This window comes from Danio rerio, chromosome 23 (genome assembly GCF_049306965.1).
Source record: "Danio rerio strain Tuebingen ecotype United States chromosome 23, GRCz12tu, whole genome shotgun sequence".
In the NCBI taxonomy this organism is placed as follows: Eukaryota; Metazoa; Chordata; class Actinopteri; order Cypriniformes; family Danionidae; genus Danio; species Danio rerio.
The window spans coordinates 34,667,081-34,676,784 of NC_133198.1; the positions used below are offsets into that span (position 1 = coordinate 34,667,081).

Below are 9,704 nucleotides of genomic sequence, written 5' to 3' on the forward strand. Positions count from 1 at the left end.
ACACTTTTACCGAACAAATTTCAGTATGCGCATTAAAAAAGTCATAGGATTTTGTTATAAGAGATCAAATGGAGATAAAAATGTGTGTGAAAGGACAAACCAGCAGGCTAAGCACATCGTAAAACATCTGAAATGCTGTTTTGGTCATTATAAAACACCGAAACTATTTCAGTATTAGTGTTGTTTGTAATTACCTCCAGAACTGTCTCACGCCTTCAAATGCCACCTCGAGCTTATTATGTTTCAGCACAATAAATAAATAAATGTGCAAGTCATTTATTTAATAAAGAAAAAATTCATGCAGCTTCTCTTACCTATTCTGTTTTTATTTTTGATATTTGACACCGGTTAATCAGGAAATACCCTTTTTCCGTTCTCTTTGACTCATTGGATAGAAACACTGCTTTATTTGCATGTCTTTTATGTGATATCCCAGTTTTGCTTCTTTGGATGGAAACATGGCTAATGCCAATAAAGAATCATCCCAGCTGGCACAGGACGTAAACATGATGTCAGAATGATGTACTCTAATGTTTTGGGACATTGCATTTTATTTGGAAATGAAAATCAGGTTGACGCCAGATATTAATGTAAGGCCGGCACCAATGTCCAACGTCAGGTAAAGTTTACATTTTGGTTACGTTCCAAGGCAACAGAAGACCATAAAAATATCAATGTGTAATAATGTTACAGCTTGAAGTTGTGTAGACGATATCTATACGATGTCTATCAGACGTTGGATTTTAGTTTTTAAAGCTGATGAATAAATATCAGTATTTTACATTAATATGATGTTGATTTAAGATGTTGATTTAACATTGGATTTTGGTCACTTTCCAACACAACCTAAAATCAACCAAATATCAACATCGTTTGATGTCGTTAATGAACGTCAAAATAATATTGTTCTTAAATGCTGGCGACCTAAATCTAACCTAACATTAATGTCTTATGAGGTTGTGTGTCTGCTGGAATTATTTTTAAGAGGTTTCTGGAACAAAGTAACTTTATGCCAATCAGACCTAAGAGTCTTATTCTATTGTTTATACAGCAGTAACAAACCTCCTGAAAAGTTCATCCTGTACAGAAATATCTACTAAATACCTTCCACTTCCTTAACATTTCATTGTGAAATCACCAGTGTGTATTGTGACACTGTCGTTTATCACATCATTTCTACATTCTGTACATTTCTTCCTGACTCATGCACAGTGTGTTTGTTCTGCATCTGTGCAAAAGAATGACGGTGCTGATTTAAGCCATGGATTTCTTCATAACCTTAGTAAACAAACACATTAGACTTGACTAAACTTTCAGAAAAAGGAGAAAACCTTTGAACAAGTCAATCTGAGTTAGAATGCTCACCTTAAAGTCTCTACATAGAGTTACTGAGCATGTTCACCATTATCGCCTGGGAAAAAGATAAAGTTATATGGACACAAACTGATCTTTTGTGACAATATTTGGGCATGTTATCATCACCAGCCATTTTACAGTTTATTATGAACACAGATACATTTAAAATTATATACAGATGAATTAATCTATTAAATCAACAAAGGTGAAGATCACATCAAACCACTGCTTTGACCAAGAAAAAGTTACTAATCAATTCAATATAAATAATACTTCAACCTAGAAAAAAAGCCTGTTCACAGTTTATTTTAGGCCAAACTGTACAATAATTATGTATAGTTACTTCCAATACATCCCATCATGTGTTTTCTTGATTTTGTGTCAGATTTTTACTGTTGCACTGCAGTTTACTTATTAAAATGCTAAAGCAGAAAAACAAAGTGTTAAAGCATGGATTTTAAAGGGCACCTATGGTGAAAATCATCTTTTGGAAACTGTTTGGACCGAATTGTGTACAGGTATAATGTGTCCACAGTCATATTGGGGTAATAAACACAATAAGTGTCTTTTTTAAAAACAGGTGAGCAGGACGTGAGAAAAGTAACTGAAATTAAAAGATCTGTTCAGCACTCTGTGATCATCAATCCTTATCAAATGTGATTAAGATTGAGTTTTACAAACATTTTTTTTAAACAGTGCATGTTTGTAATGAATTACAGAGATTTTACCACCTCTACTTTATCACCACAGGTGCATGTCAGTACAATTTTAAAAGAAGATGCTTCAATCCCTGTTTGTGGACGTTAAATCAGGTTTATTTTGTACATTAACATAACGGATATCCACACAGCAGTGAATATTAACGTGTATACTGTCACATTTGCCATGCAAAAACAGTGCAAAGTTAAACGTGCGTGCAGTGTGTGTCTGTGTGTGCGTAAACTTTGTAACGACGTTGTGTGACATTCATTGTTGCAGAAAAGCTTGGATTAAATAAATAAATATATCAAATACTCATTGGTTCAATAAGTTTTTACTGTAGTATTTCCACAAACATTACATGAGATCTGCTTCCTTCATGTCTGTCACTGCTAATTATCTGACAAAGCTGAGGTGGAGATTGAATAAAAAATCTGATGGGTGTTTTGAGCTGAAACTTTACAGACACATTCTGGAGTCACAAAAGACTTATCTTAAATCTAGGTGCCGTTTAAATACTTTTATTTTAATCCTACTACAACAAAGTTATTATTTGTAAACTTTAAGGTACAACTGGGTCATTTTTACATGTGGTTATTTCAGATCTTGATAAATCATATCAACATATCACAAAAAAAATCTTTGAATTAAGCAGTTACTTCCTTATTAGAGGAGAATCGAGGCTGTACAGTGAGATCATCGTTCTCATCATCTCCTGATTTCCTCAATCATTACAGCCATGAAGCTGATAGAATCCTTCCTCACACACACACACACATACAGTACACACACAGTCAGCAGTCAGTATGTCTCTACTCTTGGCTTCTTTCAAGCCATTCCAGGCCTACGGTGGCTTTAAAATAGCTCCACTCTATGGACAGGAAAAGGGGTGTGTTTGGACAGGAAGTAGCAGAGAAGAGCTGGAGACGGCCGTCTGCACAGCACAGCTAGAGGGTCAAGAGTCACACACAACTCACAATGCACAGCTCTGCAGGAAAAGGACATACAGTGCAGTCTAAAAGTCTGAGATGACCAGTGGTAATGCTGCGGTTCTTAGTTTTTTTTTTCTTTGATTTCACATAAAACAGCAGAATATCATAACTAGTAAAAATGCTTTAGGGTGGCACGGTGGCTCAGTGGAAGCACTGTCAACTCACAGCAAGGTCGCTGGTTCAAGCCCCAGCTGGGCCAGTTGGCATTTTTGTGTAGAGTTTGCATGTTCTCCTAGTGTTCGCGTAAATTTCCCCTACAGTCTAAAGACATGCGATACAGGTGAATTGAATAAGTTAAATTGGACGTAGTGTATGTGTGTGTATGCTAGAGTATATGGGTGTTTCCCAGTGCTGAGTTGCAGCTGTAAAGGCATCCGCTGCATAAAATATATGCTGGATAAGTTGGCAGTTCGTTCTGCTGTGGTGACCCCTGATAAATAAAAAGACTAAGTTGAATAAAAATATTATTGCGTTTAATAACATTGTTATTAGGTTTACATATACTAATATAAGCTTACAAGCTCTAAATAATGTTGTGATCACTTTTAAAAATATGTTTTACAAGTACAGGGTCAGAATAAGAATGTAGTGTCATTTTTATAGAAAATCTGTTTATATAATGGAACATTATCTATAATCGGACAATTACATTTTTTTGAGTTTTAAACAATAAAGCTGTCAATTTACTTGCACTTAATATTATTTCTATGTGTATTACCCCTTTTGGTAAAAAATTATAATAACTCCACACTATGAACCATTTATTAAGCATTAGCAATTAGTAAATTCATTATTTGATAAGCATTAACACTACATTAACAAATGTTAGTAAGCAGTTTATAACTGCATACAAACGCTCTATTCTTGACTTATGAGCACACAGTTGGTCACAATTATTAGCCCCCCTGAATTATTTGCCCCTCTGTTAATTTTTCCCCCCAATTCCTGTTTAACAAAGAGAAGATTTTTTTCAACACATTTTTAATCATAATAGTTTTAATAACTTATTTCTAATAACTGAATTATTTTATCTTTGCCATGATGACAATAAATAAATATTGACTAGACATTTATTTTAAAGGCTTAACTAGGTTAATAAGGTTGACTAGGCAGGATGATAGTGTAATTAGGCAAGTTATTGTATAACGATGGTTTGTTCTGTAGACTACGGAAAAAATGTATAGCCTAAAGGGGCTAATCTTTTTGTCCTTAAAATGACTTTAAAAAAAACAACTGCTTTTATCCTAGCTGAAATAAAACAAATAAGACTTTCTCCAGAAGAAAAAATATTATCTGACATACTGTGAAAATTTCCTTGCTCTGTTAAATATCACTCATTCATTCATTTTCTTTTCAGCTTAGTCCCTTTATTAATCAGGGGTCGCCACAGCGGAATTAACCGCCAACTTATCCAGCATATGTTTTACACACATTGGGTGCTCTTCCAGCTGCAACCCATTACTGGGAAACACCCATACATTCTCATTCACACGCAAATACTACAGACATTTTAGCTTACCCAATTCACCTGTATCACATGTCTTTGGACTTGTGGGGGGATCTAGAGCACCCGGAGCTGTTAAACATCATTTGGGAAATATTCAAAACAGAAAAAAAAATTCAATGGGGGCTAATAATTCTGACTTCAACTAAATATAATGTGCTTGATTTTATTTTTATACTTTTTAAATTATTGTTTGAATTAATAAATTAACTATTTCATCATTTACAAACTAGTTATTTGAGAGCAGTTGGTGGTTATTAAGGATTATTCAGAATGCAAAAGTAAATGATTAATAAACTATTCAAATGAACATTTATATATCTTATTATTCAAGCATATAGTATGTTAATAAATGCTTTATTAACTCAACTTCTCCCAATTGTGTGAACTAATCTAATAAGGACTGTTTATGCTTTATAAATCCCTTATAAATGACAATTGAAGGCTTAGTTATATTCTAAAAAGGAAAAAAAAAAGCTACTTTATTAATTAATAAATTAAAAAATAAATCTTTGCAATCTTAACTGAAATAAAATTACTGTGCAGTTTAAACTTTGCTAAATAACATTGAAATGCTGTATAATAATATATCATTAAATTGTTATATTGTTGTTGTTTTATCCAATTTTATGTTATATTTTGACACTCCTGTTATTCTGCAATATTCAAACTTTATTATTAATATTAAATTAACTTTAATATTAAATTATTTTTAGATAAGATTGCAAAGATGTATTGTTCATTTGATACTGAGCCTTAAATTGTCATTTATTAGGGGTTTATGAAGCATAAATAGCCCTCACTTTAGATTAGGTCACAAAACTGCATGAAGTTGAGTTAGTAAAGCATTTATTAACAGAAACAATTAATTATTAGTATATGCCTGAATAACAATATATTAATGTTTATTTGAATAATTTGTAAATCATTTACGTACTCAATCTGAATGTTCTTAAAACCCCCAACTACACTTAAATACAAAGGATTTGTAAAAAGTGAAATACGTAGTCATGAAAAAATAATCGGTTTAATCACAAAGTAAGAAAGTACAATTATTAAGCACATTTTAAATATGCCCATAAGAGCATTTTCATTCGCAGTTATAAAAAGCCTACTAACATCTAATAATGTAGAGTTTATGCTTATGTATTCACTACTTGCTAATGCTTACTAGATGATTCATAGTGTGTACTTATAAAGTGTTACAATCTTTGAAATTAACTAAATTAATTGGAGCATTCATCATACAGTATACACAAGCGTATACACATAATTTGTGTAAATGACAAAACACAACAACTCCAGCCTTAAGCAGTATCAACATCAGACTCTCACAAATGTGTCATCACTCTTTCCTGTCTTTTTCATTGGCAGATTGTTGTTATTTTTGGTGCCTCTTCAATGTTGGACAAAGGCAAAGTTTGACAGTGCAATCCTGGTGTCTTTTTTAGTTAAGAATACGCTGGGAATTATCCAGGAAACCGACTTCTGACAGCTGAATGTCTGTTGGCAGATTTATGAGGGCTCTAATGACCCCATATATGTGTAAGATCAGGCTTCTGTGCACGATGAGTCAAAGGCCATCGTGAGTCATTTAGCGGTGGGGTGATTTTTACAAAGAAATGTCCTGAAAGGTCATGGGTCACCCCTAAATCAAAAAGGACATATTGCGCATGAGGAAAATTACAACTATTTTAGGGTAGATTTTCTAGGCATTACTGTCATACCATTGTAGCACATTTACATGTAATTACTTTGCTTGCATGGGAAAATTTTTTATGTAGTTACGTGAACAACCCAAGTTCATTCTGAAAACGTATCTCTATATACATTTCTAGAAACTGCAAAATATGTTCTGGTGGGGGTGGGGGGGTAAGGTTTTTTTTGCAGTTTTTGTTTTTGCGAATCCATGAGAGGCTGCTGTGAACACTCTTTGAGATGTCAAATTTTTCTCGCGAGTGCCATTCAAGCCTGCTCTTCTCGCATAAATCCACCAGAGGCCACTGTTGGCAGACTGTTTGACTGACAGATAGACTGACCCACCCTCCTCCTTTTTATTGATTGACCTGCCCACCCACTTCCCTAAACCCAACCAACAATTTTCATAAGCATCCCAGAAAAAGAAAAGCCCTTATCTGACTTTTACCACGTTTTACCAAATTCCTGTCCTGTTATTTAATTGTTTATTTTCTTTTTTGGATTCTGTATTGGTCTTTTCCATACGTACATCTGGCTACATAATTTGCAGTCTCCAGAAATGTATACAGGGCTACGATTTCAGAAAGAGCCTATGTTGTATTTCGACTAATGAGCAGTATTTCAGCTTCATCCGAGTCTGTCTCTGTGCTGTTTATCTGACGTATCGCATGATGAGTATCAGAAACGCTCATGGGAACGGTGGGCGGGGAGAAGCAGCTCATTTGCATTTAAAGCCACAGGCTACAAAAACAGCTACAATGTACTCAGTCTACAGAATAGGCGGATTATGGAGACTATAATAAATTATCTGATAGGTATTTTGAGCTGACATTTTACACACATTCTGGGGACACCATAGGCTTATTTTACATCTTGTAAAAGGGGTAAATAGGTGTACTTTAAGCGGGATCATATAATTGCATACGCGGTAGGAAAAGTAATTATTGACCTGGAAAAATTATATCGATTATAGGTTCTGAATTAATCGCCCAGCACTAAACAAGACAAAATACAGACACACACAAAAAAACTTTATTTAAGCTTTTTTTTTTAAATAAAGTGCATTTTAAAAATATTCAGTGTTATGTCAATTATGTAACAAAGCTGGTGTCACAATGAAAAAACAATCCCAAAAATAGGTAGTTTTGTGCTTTTGTTTGTTCAAATGTGTTTTTCTACACAGAGGTGTTGTCACAATGAAAAACTAACCATAAAAATAGGTAGTTTTGCGCTTTTTTTATGTTGAAATGTGTTTTTCTAGCAGAGTAATGACCTCATTAGCAAATAAAGCAACTGGCAGAATCTCGTTTTAAAACAACAAACCACACGTTTCTCTCCCTGCTCATTTAATGTGACTGGTCACCTATATTTGTAACCTCAATTGACCCTCAAAACATTTCACAAACATGTACTATCCATCAATAAAATGTGTAGGACAGGCATGTATTTTTACTCACGTGCTGGCATACCCAACAAAAACACAGCCTGGAAGGAGCCTGTCCTTTGCATATGGTCCGGTGACGTACGACAATACACACACTGAAAATCAAGCAAACATAAGAAGGGAATTAATGATTAGTAGAGGATCAATGAAGAATTTGGGAAGTGATAAGGAGGTTACTTTCAAAACAACAGTAAAAAAAACACTGCGTCATGCTGAGAGCAATATAGATAGCATCACATAAAGCTATGTATACACTGACTGTGAGGAAAACTCTATCTAGGCTGGTGAGATAAACATTAGATGGTTGTATTGGGTGGCACTTGAGAGCTTTTGGGAGCTTGTGCCAGTCTAGATTGACGTTTGGCTGTAGGAGGCCCTCTGAGATGCCCACTCATGCCTGTGGGTCAGCTGACTAGGGTGGAACAAAGTGTCTTTTGTTCACTGGCATCTTTTGTACTAGAACCACCTCCGTTTACAGAGGAAACGAACGACAAAAGCAAACCCGTTTTATTATGTGGCACGCACAACACACACTTTTTTTTTGGCTATGACCAGCAGTGATTGGTGATGGGCACACTTTGTACCCTGAGTAGTTCCTGAGAGAAATCCTTTCCGGGGGCAATCTTTCTTTCTGTTTGTCTCCACTGCAAAATTTAATTGCTTGGCCTTCCTTATAAGCATGCAAAATAACTGCCTTAGTAAGTAAACATAATCATTTGGCTCATTTAAAATCGGACAAGAAAGCTCAATGAAAGCACTTCTACTCAACTAAGTTTACACATCTCAAAAAAAAAACTTGCTTTGAAATGGCAAGATTTAAGTTTACGACAATGATAGAATATGCACAGCTAGAGTTTTTCAGCCAATCAACTTCTGGTGAAAGCTTTGTGTGATTATTTTCATTTTCAAAAGGTTCCTTTCACAGCATCAATGTTGTAATGTAATTCAAATTTAACCAGTTAAGCATCTGTTTAGCTGTTAGAGCATAAAAATAGAATAAAGACCGTTTAAACGCAGGCGCCATTAGCAGCAGGCCAGTGCAAAAACTCCATTGAAACTACTAGAGTAAAATTGATTTCTATTAAAGACATGATGCAGAGAAATATAATTTAATGCAGTGCTTCTTGTTTGGTCTGATATCCCACTTTATATCGAATCTCAGCCAGGCAGTGCAGATCACTGTTTTTTTTTTAAGAAATCAGATCTTAAACGCATCGATTTTGTATGAGATGACAATTCACCGGAAGGCCTGGGGCTGGCTGACTGAAATTAAAAATCTGTGTGCATTTAGCCCATTTACATCGACGATTGAAACATATTAGTTAACTAAATTAAACAGAAATAGACATAGACATTAAAAATTAAATAGATATACATACATAAAAAACATTGTAAGAGTCATAAAGGTTAAATGCAGAAAGGGTCACTTACTAAATAAACTTAATTCTCACTAGTAGCTCTATAGGCAACTTTGTAGTGAAGTTAGTAAGCCATGTGACGTCAGTATTTAGAAGAGGTCATGGCCCATTGCTTGGTGTTTTTACCTGTCAAGCAGAAGAGAAGTAAATCCAACATCTGTTTTTTCGTATATTTATGCTTTTTTCCTTCCTTTATTGTCTTTCTTTCTGTTTCCAAACGGACGTTTAATTATTTAAGGAACTGATGATATTTTCAACGCTAACTGGCTTGAATCCGCCTCAGTTACCGGTTGACCTTATATGGAGTTCCTGTTATGAACGACCTAAATGACTGACAGGCAAAATTTGTAAACAAAACAAATAGTTGAATCATCAGAATCATCATTCATCATTCTAAGCTCTTTGACTTAAAACGTGATCGTATTAAAAGCATGGTCAAATTATTAAAACTTATTTATTTATTTATTATTATTATATAGTCGTAATTCGATTAATTTTAAGTTGTTTTAAAAATTTAAATCACAGCTTTTTATTAAGCTGTTTTCTTTAATGAATCAAAGTGTAAATTAATCTTTCCATTTGTCTTTTTTAAT

The 9,704-nt window shown here is 34.3% G+C and overlaps 1 protein-coding gene across 4 annotated transcripts in view; it reads right to left on the reverse strand.

Annotated features, from left to right (window-relative positions):
- Positions 1 to 7,778, reverse strand: part of sgk1 (serum/glucocorticoid regulated kinase 1) — a 91,983-nt gene extending 84,205 nt beyond the window's left edge. For all 4 annotated transcript variants that reach the window (XM_005162299.6, XM_073938095.1, XM_073938096.1 and 1 more), the window contains exon 1: positions 7,707 to 7,778. The gene's annotated coding sequence lies outside the window, so the exon portion shown is untranslated. The remainder of the gene's footprint in view (positions 1 to 7,706) is intronic.
- Positions 7,779 to 9,704: the final 1,926 nt, after the last annotated feature.